Here is a 17,137-nt window from a genome sequence, read left to right on the forward strand (position 1 = left end):
ATTTGGCAAGGATTCAGTATTGATGCACAGTTGATATTCGTGTCAAGTCCAAGGTCAGAGAGCTAAGATGGTGTGGCCTGGGCAGGTCTCACTTGGAATAGTCTGCGAAATTTACTCATATTTGATGAACCATGGATGTTTCTGAATGTCTTCTAGTGGGGTAACTTCTGTGGTGTAACTGAAAAAGTTGGTGTATGAGGGTTTTTAGTTGCCCAGAGATATGACCTGGGATTTCATATGTCCCTATTAGGATGTATTTGTGCAGTCGACTAATGGTGTTCCATAACCAGGGAAGGTGCCCAGTGCTTCTAACTCAGAGCATCCTTCCCAGATCCACCCATCACTCTCTTCGTATCCTTTTCTGAGAAGGAGTTTGAAGGGGCATTGAAGGCTCAGTCCCAGTGTCCAACTCTAACCTTGGTCTGGAGACCAAAGTCAATGACCTTGACGTTGTTGTCTGCATCCAAGTGGGTGGTTTAGGCTTTGTTTTGTGACACTTTGTTTTGTATCTGGACACTGTTGTGGTCTGTTCATATTGTTTCTGGGCCTCTTCTTCCTGCAGCCATCAAGATTCCTCCCCAGCAATTCAGTTATTAAGTAAAAATAGATGCCATTGTGATGTGGAGTAGGCAGGGTGCATTCAGATGCTGTGGCCTTTGGTGGATAGGGTCATTTCTGACAAAAACGTAGCACAGATGCTTCTCTGTGCTTTCCAGGATAGGATTTGTGTGCCACTGAGTCCTTGAGAGGCCAGAATAGTCTCATTTTACAGAGTCAAGCCCATACAACTATAGTAAAAAAGCACCATGTATTTACTCCTGAGGCTCTCTTTCTGAAGAGTCTGGCCTCTAAATGAGGTCGAGCTCCCACCTTGCTTCCTCCCCTGACAGGTCATGGGAAAATTTCAACCCAAGAACTAGAAACCAAACCAACATAGGTGTTATGCCCAGTTTGTGGGACCCCAAAAAGACCACTACCAAGGAGGTGACTCACCGAATGCAAAGATAAAGGTTTCTTCAAGGATTCCATCTACTCGGGAGCAAGTGGGATGCCGCTTTTACAGCTAAGGGTTTTTTTTTTTTTTCCCCCCCCGAAACAGGGTTTCTCTGTGTAGCTTTGGAGCCTATCCTGGTACTCGTTCTGGAGAGCAGGCTGGCCTCTAACTCACAGAGATCCGCCTGCCTCTGCCTCCCGAGTGCTGAGATTTTTTTTTTTAAAGGGAAATCATAAGGCTGAAAGTCTCGAGATTACAAAGCTGCTGTGGTTACATAGGATAAAACAATAACTGTATGTTTAAGCAGAATACAGTTGATCAGGTTATTGTAGGAGGTATTGGGTTATGGGCTTGTTAATTATCTCCTGGGCCAGGGATTTTTACAACCACGAATTGGTGGCTGTCTGGTTTTATTTAGGACAAAGGAATGTTGACATAGCTGGTGGTATGTTAACTAGTTACGTACTCACTCCTTATCTTTTGTGCTGTTTTAGGGAGCTCAGAAGAGCTCAGAAATTCTCTTTTTCCGATATGGGCTTTGTGGTCTAAGTTTTTAGACTTTTATTAATTTTTCCTATTTCAATAGGTACACATGAGTCCATTGGGTTGCAAAACCAGCTCCGTGGAGTACAGGGATGAAACTCCAACCACAGACTTATATACATGCTGTTTCTTTTTCACTCACAACTGCTCCATGTGAACAAGAAATGGATCCTACCCTGCTCACATTAATCCACAGTGGCTGTTATGGTTTTCGTCCTCAAGGACCTTTTTCCTTCTTGGGATAATGCTAAGGATCTATGGAGTGGTTGAATGAGAATGGTCCCCATAGGCTCATGTGCTTGATGCTTGCTCCCCAGTTCATGGAACCGCTTAGGAAGGATTAGGAGGTATGGCCTTGTTGGGAGCAGGTATGTCACTAGGGGTGAGTTTGGAGGTTTCAAAAGCCCATGCCTTTCCCATTGATTCCCTCTCTGCCTCCTTACTTGTGGGTCAAAGCGTGTTCCTCCCACTATGCCTTTGTTCTACCATCATGGTCTAATTCTGTAAAATGTGAGGCCGAATTAAATTTTTTTCCTTTATAAGCTTTGTGCCTTGGTCATGATGCCTTATTACAGCAAAAGTAACTAAGATACCTCAGTAACTTTTGCCTCAATGCATCAAAGAGGCCGATGTTTACTTATTTAGAAGTCTAAGCTTGTGTGATACTTCAGTGGCCTTTGTGGTTGAGTATCTCAGATCATCCCAGGCTTTTAAGGAGGTAGGTCATTGAGGTGAGGAGCAATATAGTCCTACTCAGCTGGAATGCCTACGAACCACAACAATGACCAGCATGGCACGATATCCAGTTTGCCAGAGAGTTCCAGAAACTCAACTTTTCTAAGCTGAAGCCAGTGCTGGGATAGGCATTGAGAGATGCAGCTGCCCTTGAGTCTCCCCTTATTTTTTTTTAGTTTTCCGTTTTTTAATTTAAATTAGAAACAAGCTTGTTTTACTAGGATGTCAATCCCAGTTCCCTCTCCCTCCCCTCTTCCCCTGCCCCCCCACTAACATCCTACCTATCCCAACTCCTTTCTGCTCCCCAGGGAGGGTGAGGCCTTTCATGGGATTCTGCACCCTACTTCTTCAAGGGGCCCCAATAAACTTACTGCTTGTATAAGCCAGACTTGGGTAGAATAATTCCTTCAGTCTGCTGTTAGTAACAGATCTGGGGTACATTGACAAGAATGCCTCTGACCACATGTTTAAGGAAAGCAGGGTGGCAGCAGAGTCTTGCTCCACGGTCTGTTTCATGGTTTCTGCCAGTGGCCAGTGCCTGGCTAGGCTGCTGGTGGGTGGCTTCACTTAGAAAGTACTCAAATTTTCACTCTAGCTTAAAATGACCCATGAGGGATTATGGGGATTGGGGGCCTAGCCCATGGAAAAAGCACTTCTGGTGAGCTTTCTCTCCAGCCCTCTGTGGAACAAGCCTGAACAAACTCCATTTAAGAGTACCCTCAGATTTCCCATCCGGAGACACCTCCTACTTCTTTTGTCATGTGTTCAGGTCAGTATTAGGGTCCATTCTGACAGAGTTTCACACCAGGGGTTCAGTCAACCCTGATCAGAAGGCTAGGAAAGGGGAAGTTATTTGTCCCACCATCTACCTCTTCAGATATGACAACCAGGCTGCCACTAGTGTGGTTGAACTGAGTGTCCAGCATCCTCCAGTGCGTCACTTCAGGTTCTTACAAGTGGACTGCCCTGGGGCAGACTCTCAGGCCACAGCTACTAGTTACAATTGCTGCTATTGCAACATTTCCCTGCCTTTGTCTACCCCAAGGCACTCTTACTCCACCACCCACTCAATGATAGGCAAGGTCTTGTCCAAACAAGCATTTTGAGGATTCCTCCTCCTGCAACATGGCTTCTGTTCCTCTGTTGTATGAATTCTAATTGTTCTTAACAAAGACTCAGAGTCAGACATTGGGGTTAATGTTGAAAATCAGCAAAGTGGCCAGTCGATAGAGTGTTCTAACCTTTACCAGTACTCAGACCAAAGGGCCCATCCTGACCTCAGACTGCATCCTCAGACTGCTTAGTCTACACTGTTCCTCAGACTGAATCTCTTTCTTGTCTCCTCCTGTTCTTGTTCTATCATCCAGAGTAGTATGTTTTCTTACAATAGGCATTAGGTTCTATAATTGCTCCAGGAAGGAGTTTCCTCCATGATGACAGGAAATGATTGAATTTGGCACAGGGGCCTGTGAGAGGCCCCAGAAGTTGTTTCCCAATGCCTGCCTTTGTCACACCTTTTGCATAATCCAGAAGGGAAGGAAGCACATTCTGTTTGGATTATGCTTAGAAACAACATTGTTTCTAGGAATGCCCTGCCTACAACCCTTTTTTAGTTTACACTTGACATTTCAATTTTTCTGAAAACCTCTGGAAATTACCTCTCCTATCCAAGTATCATCATGGCCATTCAATATTATTTGTATCTTAGATCTATTCCTCCAAAGTTTCTAATCTTGCTTTTAAAGTCCTAATTATCATTTTGCATTGAGAATTAACATTTTCAAAAGTCAGAGATTCAATTATTTGTCTAGGTTCTGGATTTGGTACCATTCTATTTATTGTTGTTGTGAATCTTTGTAAGAAATCAGTGAAGGTTTCTTTTGAGCCCTGTATGACTTTAGTAAATGACTCAATCTTCTTTTCTACTTCTTCAATTCAGTCCCAAGCATTCAAAATTGCTGCAGGGCATAAAGCCAAAGTGCGGCCATCATATAGGGATTGCCTTTCTATAGTTGCATAATCTCTTTCTCCAAGAGGTGGATTTTGGGAGGTTTCCAGACTTTTAGCTCTACTCAGTTGTTCAACACTATCTTAGTCTCTGAACCAGATCCTCCATTGTAATTGTGGACCAGGCTTCAAGACTTCTGTAACCAGTCTTTAGGGATAATTCTATTACAAACTGACCACAAGCTTAACATCTGAATGTTAAATTCGTGAATGGCAAATGCATGCCGTATGAGACTACCACTTCCTTGAATCTCCTTAAATCTAACATTGCTACAGGAGTCCAATCAGCTCTTACAGAGCCACTGTCACTTGGCAATTCCTGTAAGGTTACTAGAAATATTAAGGTTGGTTGTTTGAAAACCTTAGGCTATGCAATGCTGAAATTGGTTCTCCTTTAAATTCTTCTGTCTGGGTTTGAATATCTCTATGATCTGTTTTATTAAGTTTTTCTAAGACCTGTATCTTGGCACTCATACCAAACAGCTTTTTCAGAGATAAACCAAGAACTCTCAAACCAACAGCAAAGATTATCAAGATGATAATTAACAGTACATCAATCCTTTGATTATCCCTTCATTTAATTGTTCCATTTTTAAATCATGCATTGCATAATTAAACAGAGACCTAACTCTGTCCATTGTAATAGTGTTTCCTATTTTTAATGTAGGAAAGCTCTCTTTTAACTAATTCCTTCCTTGAAGAATTCCCAATTTTGTCACCAAATCTGCCAACAATGACAATGAAGAGATGTGTCTGACAGCTGCTGCATAGAACAGTAAAATTCTGACTGGGTTTCAAGGCAGCTATTTAGTTTAGCAGCAGCCCAAGTAGGGGGGGGGGCATGGAAAGCCCACCAGGAGAGAAGAAACAAGCACCTAGCCAGTAGTGCAGTGACTCCTGCTGCATGTAGCTCCAGCCAATGCAGATGGCTGCAAAGCCACAGCATTTTTTTTTTTTTTTTTTTTTTTTTTTTGTGAATTCAGACCCCCATGTTGGGTGCCAGATATTGCAAGAATTCCAATTGTTCTTAATAATAAAAACTCAGAGTCAGATGTTGAGGTAAATGCTGAGGATTAGAGAAGCAAAGCAGCCAACCACTAAAGAGTTCTTATCTCTACCAATGCTCAGAACAAAAGGGGTGATCCTGTCCGCAGACAGCTTAACTGCAGTTTTCCTTCTCCTTAGACTGTACTACTCCTCAGACTGCGTCTCTTTCCTGTCTCCTCTGGCCTTATATTCGTCTCTCTGCCCAGTCATATCACCTCCTTAGTGCTGGGATTAAAGGCATATGATCCCAAGTGCTCAGATCACCTTTGTGTGAGCTCGGTTTCTCTTTTAGCAGATTCAACCTTATGGGTGACCTTGAACTAACAGAGATCTGTCTGCCTGTCTCTCAAGTTCTGAGATTAAAGGTGTGTACCAGGCACTGTCTGGTCTCTATGGCTAACTAGTGTAGCTAGCTTTGCACTCTGATCTTCAGGAAACACAGTATCACCACATTCCACATCCCTTCTCTTTTAAAGTTCTGTCTTCAGAGTTCTGTTAACTTGAACCTCAAAGGGAAGGAGAAACAATTCTGGAGCAAAATTTGATTGATCACATCCCAGGAAACACAGAGTCTGTTTAACCCAGGTTCCATGTTCCCATATGGAAGCAGTTTCAGGGCAGTAACAGAACAAAGATAAACCAAGACTTGTACCAAAGGTTTGCACCAAACCATTTTTTTGCACCAAAAAATGCATTGGTGCAAACATTTAGAGGGCTGTTACAGAAGGCTGTGGAGTGATGGGTAGGGATGAGTCCTAAAGTAGGATGAAATATAAAATTTGAAAAAGCTACACACTTTTATTTTTATTTTTTTGGCCTTGGAAGTTTCTTTTTATTATGAAAGGCAATGGGAGGTGCTTGGTCCTCCAGCAACTTGATAACTTGATACCCATGGGAAGCCTGTCCCTTTCTGAGCAATAACAGAGGGGTAGATGGATGGAGGCAGAGGTTGGGGTGGGGTGAGGGAATAGGAGGAGAGGAGAGAAGGGAAACTATGGTTGGTGTGTAAAATAAATTAATTCAATAAAAAATAAAAATAAAAAGTAAGTTTCTACTTTGATTACTTTAGGGACATATCTCTTATTTAAGTGGGTTCTGGCGAGGGAATCTGAGGATTGAATAAAGACAAGACAGTGATTCCTTCTTGCAAGGAGAATGTCGTTTATTTCAAAGGGGAGTAGGCTTATATACCATAACAGCCACAGTGGAAAAATACTCAGGTCAAGGTTCATGCCCCCAAGCCCCCTGGGCAATGGGCAGATAGTTTGCATTCTTGCATACAGGCCTAGTAGGAAGGAGGGAACAAGGAAGTAAACACCTATTCACGAGACAGCAGATCTCAAGGGCACAGTGGGTCACCCTTAGTCACAAGATGATCAGCAGACCCCAAAAGGGTCCCAAAACTCAAGGACTCTTTTATCTAGCCATCACCAGTCAGACATTCTCTCCACCTCTTTTATTCAGGAAGACTATTGATAAGAACTTTAGATCTCAAACTTGGCTGTCTTCCTTTAGACCTATACTGCCTTAGACTCTGATTATACCAGTGAGTGAGAACCATTAGGATGAAGATGGAGAGGACAAGGACAAAGTAAGGATGCTGAATAAAGGTGGCTCTATATCAGCAGCCATCAGGCAAGCTGTCTCTAGAGTGGAGTCTGCCTCACAGGTGACGATAAGACACTTTTAGTAGTCAGAGAACATATGAGGATCATAGTTTGGCTTGGTTGTCATAAATGTCATGGTTGGAGTGGTGCGAGGGAAAGAATAATGTTTTTTCATATGATCATTCTGAGGTTGAGTGACCTGGCGTTCTTCCTCATATTGAGTGGGGGAGACATGAGCACGAGACAGAAAGTCCTGGAGCTAAGGGGTTTAGTGGAGTGGAGCTGGAGGTGAGGGAGATAGGAGGAGGGGGTGGAGGGAGAGGGAAATGAGAGAAACTGGAGACAGGATAGAGATGGACTGGGTTAGAGTGCATCCCTTGAGTTTAACCAGCTTTACTTATATCTCTGTTAATTTGTGTATAATATGTAACTGACCCATTCCTGAGGGAAAGGAGCCTCCATCTCCAGCCCTCACCTCTAACTTTGGAATTTGCCACCAAAGCCCCCCATCAGGACAGGTGAGTTCTTTCCCTTGGACAGATATCTCAGCAGAGAACCCTGAAGGTTCAGGACTGCTAGAAGCCATGGAGACACTAAAGAAAGGAACAGCTTGGCTCTCTCCAGCCCCATGCAGGGTACAGCCACTAGTGATCTATCTTAAACAGAAGACAAAATTAGTCAGGTTTTCACTTGTGATTTAGAACTAGGGAGCTTGAGGAGGACTTTTCCTTAGCAGTGGGAGCTGAAGTGGCCATTTGAGTTCAAGGTTTAGGTAAACAAACAAACAAAATGTATGGCAAAGTGAAGATTGTGACTCCATGTGTTGTTTGAGCAGAATGACAGCCCATAGTACATACTTGGTGAGGTTCCTGGCAGTCTAGCTTGCAGTTCAGGACTCCCCGTCTGCCAGCAGCCCCTGTGCCTGGTTTTCCTAAGACAGTGACATTCTTCACCTTCAGCTGCATCATTCCAGGGAGTCACCTGCTCAGTCTCATTGGTTTTGTTGTGACTAGGTGAGCTTGACCAAAGCAGAACTCTATGGACCTGGGTTAAATCCACGGTTTTCTTTTTGGAGTAACTAATATTTCCCCTCTTTAACACCCTCAACAGCTTTCTGTTGGAGATTAAGCTTAGGGGTGCTGCTAGTCAAGGGCTCTACCAGTGATCTGTGTCCCCCCAGCCAGTAGTTATTTAACTCTCATAGCATCAGTGTCCAACACCTACATGCTGAGGTAGTATTGGTGACAGATTAAATAAAACAATAAAAACAACCTGGTTGTTTTTGTTTTGTTTTTGCTCTTTGCTCCCCCTTCTCCCCGCCGCCAACTCCAAGATAAATACACAGAGACTTATTCTTACTTATGAATGCCTGGCCTTAGCTTGGCTTGTTTCTAAGCAGCTTTTCTAACCTAAATTATCCAGTTTCTCTTTAACTACCTCTTGCCTCTGGGCTTTTTACTTTTCTTTATTCTATATATCTTTCTTTCCTTCTTACTCTGTGGCTGTTCCCTGGTGTCCTTCTCTCCTTCTCCTTTTCCCATTCCTCCTCCACCTTTGAGCTTAGATTTCTCCTCCCATTTATTCTCTTGGTATGCCAGCCTCTCCTATCCTTTCTCCTGCCTATTGGCCTTTCAGCTCTTTATGAGCCCAAGCAGGTATTTTAAGCTGGCAAAGTAACACAGCTTTACAAAGTTAAACAAATGCAACACAAAAGAATGCAACACATCCTTGCCTCATTAAACAAATGATCCACAGCATAAATGAATGTAACACATTTTAAGCTAATATTCTACAGCACCATATAATGTTTAATGCATGGAAATATTCACAATTTACTGGTTGCTTCCCACACCTTCTTCCTATTTTAATACTTTTCAATTACCCATCTCCTCACCATTTCCTAGTTTGATGTGCAAGGTGCCTAGGAATTGGAGAGAACTTTTAGATTCCAGGGAATTCCCCTATCTCTGCACACAGATGTCTCCAAGATCCAATCAGATACACCCTGATGTTCCATTCTAAAGAACTGGGAAACATTCTACCACCAAACACTTAGAAGTTTCCCAAGTTCTACTGCACTGAGTCCTAACTGAATATCCCCTAATAGATGTTTAGTCTGAGAGGTCTTGCCCCCCCTCCCAGAAGCTGTGTTCCAGTTGGGCTTTTTGTATAGACAGAAAGGTAGGAAGTTGGTGAGAGAGGCCTGTGTACAGGGAGGGAGAGAGCTGGTGAGAGAGGCCTGTGTACAGGAAGGGAGGGAGCTGGTGAGAGGCCTGGGTGCAGGAAGGAAGTTGGTGAGAGAGGCCTGTACAGGAAGGGAGCTGGTGAGAGAGGCCTCTGTATAGGAAGGGAGGGAGCTGGTGAGAGATGCCCCGTGGTCAAGTGTTCTTCTCTGAGATAATCTGGGTCTCACCCGAGGTGCAGGGGAGACACAGATTCTAGTGTGATTGACTCACCCATGGAGGAATCTATCTACCAAGGACAGGAATAAAACCTCTATGCAAAGAAGCCCCCATTATTAAGAGTTCCCCAATTTTGATAGCCAAGTCCCGTCTCTATCCTGAGATTCCTAAAGGTGCACCCCCCCAAAAAATCCTCCTTTTGGAGATCTTGGCTCTTTCAAGTGGTGTGTTTTCTCTTCAATTGACACTGGGGCCCTAGGCACCCCAATGCACATACAGGTCCAATTTTTCCTGTCTTAATTCAAAGAAAGCAAAATGGATTTAGGAAGCTTCACTGACAACCGAGACCAATTATGTCCAAACAGTTGAATCTATGCCCCAGTTGTATAATCTGGCCAACTAAGATGTGGTGTTAACTGTAGACCAGCAACCCCTAGGCAGGACTGAGCCTTCCTCATTCATTCCAGCAGGAACAGCCTTGGAGGCTCCTGGGCAAGTGAACCTCTAAAGTTCCTGTTGTCCACAGAGGACAGAGTGGCTGGACAACTGTGCTTCATCTTGCCTCACCCCTTTCAACACCATGTGCCAGCTCCTTCCCTGTGTCACTGCCTTCCTTGTGCCACCCCTAAGGTACTTTGCTTACCTTTGGTAGGACTGATAAAACAGCAACACATAGCAGTAAAGAACGGCAAGTCCAGCCTCAGCCTGTGTAAACAGTACCCTTTATTTAGTAAAGGAAGGGTGGCCTTGTCAGATGCAGAGAGCTCTGCAGATCGCAGGCTGTCCTCCTGCCCAGGTCGTCTCAGCCTTGAGACAGAATGTTTGAGGGAGGAGAGCCTTTTTTTCTGGGTTCAAAAAAAGAGGTGAGTTGAGGCAACTACTGCAGAGAGAGGGATATTTCTCCACAGCCAAAAATGCCTCTGGTGACAGAGGGACTGTAAAAGTAGTCCCATTGGGAGTCCAATGGGACCTAACATGGTGTGTATGGTGGCTTTGGCCTCTTTTCAGGGGCTGAAGAAAAGAGGTCTCCCTGGCTTGAGTAAGGATCAGCAACCATGCAGGAGAGATCCACCTTCCCCTGGAGACCCAGTCAACACAGCCTGAATGTGGAGGCCCTATGGGCAGCAGGGTCCTGAATAGGGACATCTGAGACTGAGACTGGAGTCAAAGGCCAAGAACAGTTCACTGTGACTGTCCCTAGAATGGACAGAGGCAGGGTTGGCATTGCCTCACAAAAGCTGCTGCTTGCACAGTCTCCTGAAGCCAGGAAGAAAGCTGAATCTGAGTCAGGCACTGTGGGGCCATGTTCCTTCAGGATGAACTGGATTTGTCCTGGTGGTTTTTCTATGTAAGTCACAACCCTGGAATCCACTGCCTGTGGAAGGCTGGTATAGACTTCACAGTCTGAATAAGCTTTTGACCATCTTAGACCAAACACAAAGGCCAGGTCAAGTAGAGAGAATAAAAGAGGTGCCTCTACCCCACAGGGGCATGAGTTCTCTTGGTGAAACTGCAAGGAGAGAATGGCCGTGAGAAGCCCCATTCAGGCCAGGCAGGTCTGGAGCACAGGGAGCTAACCTAACCTTCTGCACAGCAGCAAAGGCAGGGCCAAAGGTGGCTTTGACCTCAACGTGGTCTTGTATCCAGGCTGGCAGCTTCGCCAGGACAGGAGGGCGGGTATACCGATGATCCAGGAGCACAATGCTGGCTAAGTCAATTGGGTGCCTAATGGCCCTGCCTGCGTAGACACACAGGTTGGGACTCTTGAGTTCATCTTGCCCACCAGTACTGCATGTCCATTGCATTCTTCTCCCTTGTTGGCTTCTCAAATAGACAATGCAGCGGTAAAATCCATCCTTCCTTGACCCATCCATGTGCCCCATCAGCACCTCCAGACTTACCCATGAACTGGTTTACAGCCTTCATACACAGATTGTCCACTAACACCTTTCCTGGGTGGTGGTGGGGCGGGGCTGACTTTGTGTCCTAGGCTAAGAAAACAAAAAAACAAAAAACAAAAAACAGAAAATGGAAGATCAGAATCTACTCTTGCCTGCCTGATACCGAAAGCTTTGGAGCAAGGTCAGGTTTTATGGGTCTGAACCAACACCTTGTGCTAATGGGATATTTTATAGAGAAGATCAAGGGGACCAGTGGTATACTCCAAAGCCTCTAAGGAAAAACAACAACAAAATATCTGTACAATAAGCTGTCACAATGCAGGTTCTTGCCATCCAGTCATAGGGGTTTCTACTCCACTTCCTCCTTGGCCCTTTTGTTTCATCTTCTAAAGCACTGCAGATATTCACCAGGGTCTAATCCAAGTATGACATGACATCTTCTCTTGCATCCCTGGAGACTCAACGTTGGGGTATGGCATCCCACCATCACCACACACCTGTAGTGGGTTACATGGCCGATGGCATAACTGATCAAACAGCCATCATCCACGTGAGATCAATTAACTGTTATTTTGAACCAATTGTGTGTGGTTGCAAATCGTGGCTGCCCATGGCTCTACAAAGCCAGATGGGGAGGGGTTTCAAACACTCCACCCACAGCCTACAGACCCCAAGCAGGCCACAGCATGACTTGGCAGGCGTCAGTCCCAGCAGACAAGAGGACACCATACCTACTGGCCCAGGTCATCAGAGAGGTTGATCCCTTCCCTCATTGTCCCTCTAACCACAAAGAGGAACAAGGCCCCTGCCAGAGGCCTCCTGCCTGACCAAAGCACTGTGGGGAGGAGGGGGAGCCATACCAGAGTTGCTGACCCAAACATAGGAACCTAACAACTGCCAGGCACAGAGGCCTTCTGGATCCAGCATCATTTCCACCTCTCATCATAATGTATATGCCATCAGCACCTGCTCCACCTGGCTTGCTCTCTTGGGCTCTTGGGATAGCGGAAGGAAGAAGGCCATCCAGCAAATGGCTTCAAAAGACTGAGTCTTAAGCCTCAATCTGGGTTTTGAAGCTTGAGGATGGAACATGGAATCAAGCTTTGGGGAATCCTCGTGGCCAGTGTCCCAGGCCTAGACTTGGTAGATATAGGAGCTGGGACAATCTGGACCATGCCAAGTCCACAAGACTGAGGAACCCTAGGAAGAGCTACAGGTAGCAATGTCCTCATAAACAGGTTAAGGGGCACTCACCTTTCTCTTGACAAACGTGCCAGCAGGCCAGTCTTGTCCCAGCGAGCATGTGCCTGGCCAACGCAGGTACTCATAGGAAGGGAAGAGGCATACCAACCCTCCAGGGACCACATTGCACAAGTTACAGAGGACACGGCCTGTCTCATCCATCTGGAGAAGGCAGACAAAGAGCTAGCCTGGAACAGATCCCAGGGACACAACCACAGAGGATAGAGGCCAAGCAGCTCTGCTCTACAGCATGGAATGCACTACTCTCTTAACAGACATACCCAACTGGGGATTCTGGTGACCGCTAACCTTTATGGCACATCCTGTCCCTGGCACCCCGGAAATGAACCAGACTTTTGGTATGCCACTGAGATTTCCCTAAGTCCCAGTGCCATGAGGGGCACTATCCAGAACAAATGAACATTGAGATGCCATAGGAGTTTTACTCAAGAAATGCGTCCTTCGCATGATAGAGGCAAGGAGCAAGATCCCGCCAAATGGTCAGCCTTCTTCCTTCCTGCATTAAAGGAATTCTGGGAGCTCTTTAGAAAACATTCAGTCATCTAAGGAGAGGAAGGCATCCAAGATCTTCCTTGATAAATATCTTAATAAAAAAAAAAAAAGGAAAAGAATCTATTCATGCCAGATGTAACCATCTGCCCCAGTGCCAATGCTGGTAAGAATTCTCCTCTGGCCTCACACCAGAGAGAATAGGACATGGGCTGGCACTAACCATCTGAGGCAGCTCTTGTCTCTACTAGGTGAATTCTAGCTGTTGGATAGAGGGCCCGCTGCATATAAAGAGCAAGATGTTGTCTGGAGGGATCACGTGACCTGGGGATAGCAAAGGAGGGATGATAACTAGTGTCCAGATAGGTAGAGCAGTTTCTCAAATCATTTCCCCAACTAGGAGCAGACATTTGAAGTGCACACGGCTTCTCTCTGCACCGACATGTCCAATGTAAGCAATTCTGTGAGGAAAGCACAGGACTTTAGAACCTAGGATAATATGTTGGTGAGCAAACCCACTAAGAAAAAGGCTCCAGTCCAGTGGTGTCCTCTGCCCTTGGCCAAGGGTAACTAAATCTAGACCTCAGAGTTCTTGGCCTGTTCTACCCTCCACATAGTTCCTCACCACCTGCTCAGATTCCACTCCAGAACATGTCAGCAGCTGCTCCTGAAAGTCAGGGCCTCATGACCTCAGAGCTTGGGGGATGGGGGGTTGTGCTCTGCAGTGCAGGTAAGAGAAGTCTGGGTTGAAGTACAAGGAAGGGCTGATAACTTTTAGCTAAAACAGCTGATAACAGGATCCAGTGTTGACAGAAGACTTAAGAAAGAATAGCAGAAGTTGGCACGTTTGGCTCCAGGCACTTTCTAGATATCAAAATCAACAGTGTAGATTACTATCTACAATACACAAAGAACTCAAAATGAAACAAGAAGTCAAACAACCCAGTCAGGAGATGGACCAACAAAATGAAGAGTTCTCAAAACAGGAAAAAGAAATGGCCAATAAATGTATGAAAAAAAAATTTCAACCTTACTAGCTACTAGAGAAATGAAAATCAAAACTGCATTAAGATTCCTACCTTATTCTAGCCCAATAAGTCAAGAGAACAGAACACTCAAGGCTTAGGGAGGAGGGGAACAGGGAAGAAAGACTGGACAAGCCAGAAGTGGTAGATAACATCAAGAAAACAGTTTCAGGACACAACAGGGCAGGTTAAATGTGTCACAGTGATTGTGACAGATTGAGACCAGAGCAAGAAACACAGCACGGGAGGTGGGGCTGTGGGGACAAAATCCCACCACTAACTGAGGAACCACTAGCCTTTGACAACTACTGAGAGAGAGAAAGTCAGTTTACATTAATGATGTGAACCCTAGTATACCAATCTCAAACCAAGGCAGGACTTACTACCAAGACTAATTGGGCAGCACAAAATAGAGTTAATCGAAAAAGTAGGAGGAGGTGGAGGGGCGATGAATATGTTCACAATACACAGTATGAATTTCTCAAAGAATAAAAATATTGTTTAAAAGGCCAGAAAACAGAAAAAATGAATGCTGGCCCGAATGTGAACAATAGGAGCGTTATACACTGCTGATGAAAATGTTGTCTAGCCACTATGGAAGGAAGTCAGTATGCAGGCTTCTCAAAACAGAACACATTGAAAATGTGACCCAGATGAATGAAAAAATGAAATAAAAAGAGGAAGATATGACTACTCCAAAAGCGTGGAGAAGATTTTTATTGTGGATATAAGGAAGAAAACAAGCAGAGGGATGACTCCAGCTGAACATGGCCAACAGACTAAAGGGTACCATGAGAGGGGAGTGGGGGAAAGAGGGGGGAGGGAAGGAAGGAAGCAGAGCAAGAGAGGCACCTCTCTGACTGAAAGGCAGCTCCACCACAGGCCAAGAGGTCAAAAAAGCAGCATAGCCAACAAGGCTGAGCTATATAGGGACTGGGGGAAAGGGAAGAGGAAGTCCAGACTCAGAAAGGGGAATTTGGTGGAGGTGGGGTGAGAAGTGCTGGGAGGAGCCACAGGTGCTGAGTTTTGCTGATAAAACTGGGAGGGCATCCACTTTGGTGTGTTAATAGACACCCCAGCTAGCCCTTTGTCTGAGACCTAACACAGGATATACTACTCTGGGATATTCAGGCAAAGGACCCAACATACCACAGAGGTACACCAGTAGTCACTGCAGCACTAAGTAGGAAGTCAATTAGTAAACAAGATACCCATCAGCAGAGGCTTGGACAAAGGAAATATGGCCTGGAAGGGCAGTGGTGGCGCAAGCCTTTAATGGCAGAACTGAGGTAGAGACAGATGGATCTCTGTGAGTTCAAGGCCAGCCTGGTCTACAGAGTGAGTTCTAAGACAGTCAGGGCTACACAGTGGAACCCTGTCTCAGAAATAAAAAATGCTATCAGAAAAATGGTTGCAACTGAGGAAGATCACATTGACTAAGCCAACTGCAGTCCTAGATTCTATATAAACAATGAAATCATTATACATAACATGACACACAGTTGAAGTGACACTGTCTATGGAGACAACTGGGGACCTATGAGAGGGAGAGGTCCCTCCCATAGTGAAAACAGGATAGTGAGATACAAGGAGGAATATGTTCAACATACACACAAGTATAAAACATTTAATAAAATATATTGGGAGCTAGAGAGATGGCTATGTGGTTAAGGGCTTCAATGTTCTTGCACAGGACCTGGGTTTGGCTCCCAGCATTCACATTGTGACTACCAACACTCTTAATCTCCAGGCAAGGTCATTCTTTAAGACTGCATAGTATGAACTGGGCATGGTGGTGCAGGTCTTTAATCCCAAAACTTGGGAGGCAGAGGCAAGTGGATCTCTGTAAGTTTGAGGCCAGCCTGATCCTCACAGTGAATGCAAGGAAGGGCTATATAGACAGACCCTGTCTCAAAACAAACAAACAAAACAAAAAACAAAAAACAAAACATAGACTACATAGTGAGCCAGGTGGTGGTGGTGTGTGCCTTTAATTCCAGCACTCAAGAGTCAGGCAAATCTCTGTGAGTTCCAGGATAGCCAGGGCTACACAGTGAAACCCTGTCTCAATACTCACCCACCCCAACACACCCAAAAAAAAACCAAAAAAACAAGAAAACAAACATCCCTCCAACTTCTCATAACCAAATGAGTCTAGGGCTCTAGCTGCAAAGAAGCAAGCTAAAAAAAAAAAAAAAAAAAAAAAAAAAAAAAAAAAAAAAAAAGTTGGACTAGAGAGATGACTCAGTGGATAAGAGCACTTGTTGCTCTTCTAGAGGATACAGGTTCAATTTCTAACATCTAAATGGCAGCTCACAACCATCTGTAACTCTAGTTCCAGGGAATCGTATGATGTCTTCTAGCCTCCTCTCCTTGGGGACCAGATACACACGTGGTGCACAGATATACATGCAGACAAAACAACACACACACATAAACTAAGAGAAAATATGTCAGCACTGACTGGAACAAAGCACAGTGGGGTGTCGAGTTTGAAGACAGCAGCTCCAATCTCAGAAAAGGTGATGAGTTTTATGTGCTATACCTTGGCCACAAACAAGTTTCTTTCATTCAGGGAGGCAGAACAACAAGTTAGTGGTCACGTTTATATTAATGGTCCTTTCTGTAATTGAGGTGAAGCAGGGTCGAGATGAGACAGTATTAGGGTGGACTGAGGGTGAGCTTGGTGGCCGAGGTTTTGCTCAATGTGTATGAAGACCGCTGCTTTTCTTCCCTCCTGCCTTATAGAATCTTTGTGTGATGACGATGTGAAAAACTTGGGTTCTGTGCAATTATGAATGACCCCTGCGTGGCATATAGAGAAGCAAACACGGTAGGCACAGGAACATGAGCTGTGCTGGACAGACTGGAAGTGGCGGCTGGGGGGGGGGGAGGGGGCGGTTGCTCCAGGGCCACGACGATGAAGATTGTGTGTTACCCAGAAATAATGGCCAAGCAGGCCCTGGTTCCTTTCTCAGGCCCCCTCCTTGGGCAAGAGTGTTCATGCTTCCAGGGTCAGGGTCAGGGTCAGGGACCCAGCTCTCCACCTCTTTATGGAGAATATAAAAGTAAAACCCCAGAGTGTTCTGATGAGTCCACAGCTAAGCAACAAGGGAAGGTGTTT

This window comes from Cricetulus griseus, chromosome 2, assembly GCF_003668045.3.
Source record: "Cricetulus griseus strain 17A/GY chromosome 2, alternate assembly CriGri-PICRH-1.0, whole genome shotgun sequence".
NCBI lineage: Eukaryota > Metazoa > Chordata > Mammalia > Rodentia > Cricetidae > Cricetulus > Cricetulus griseus.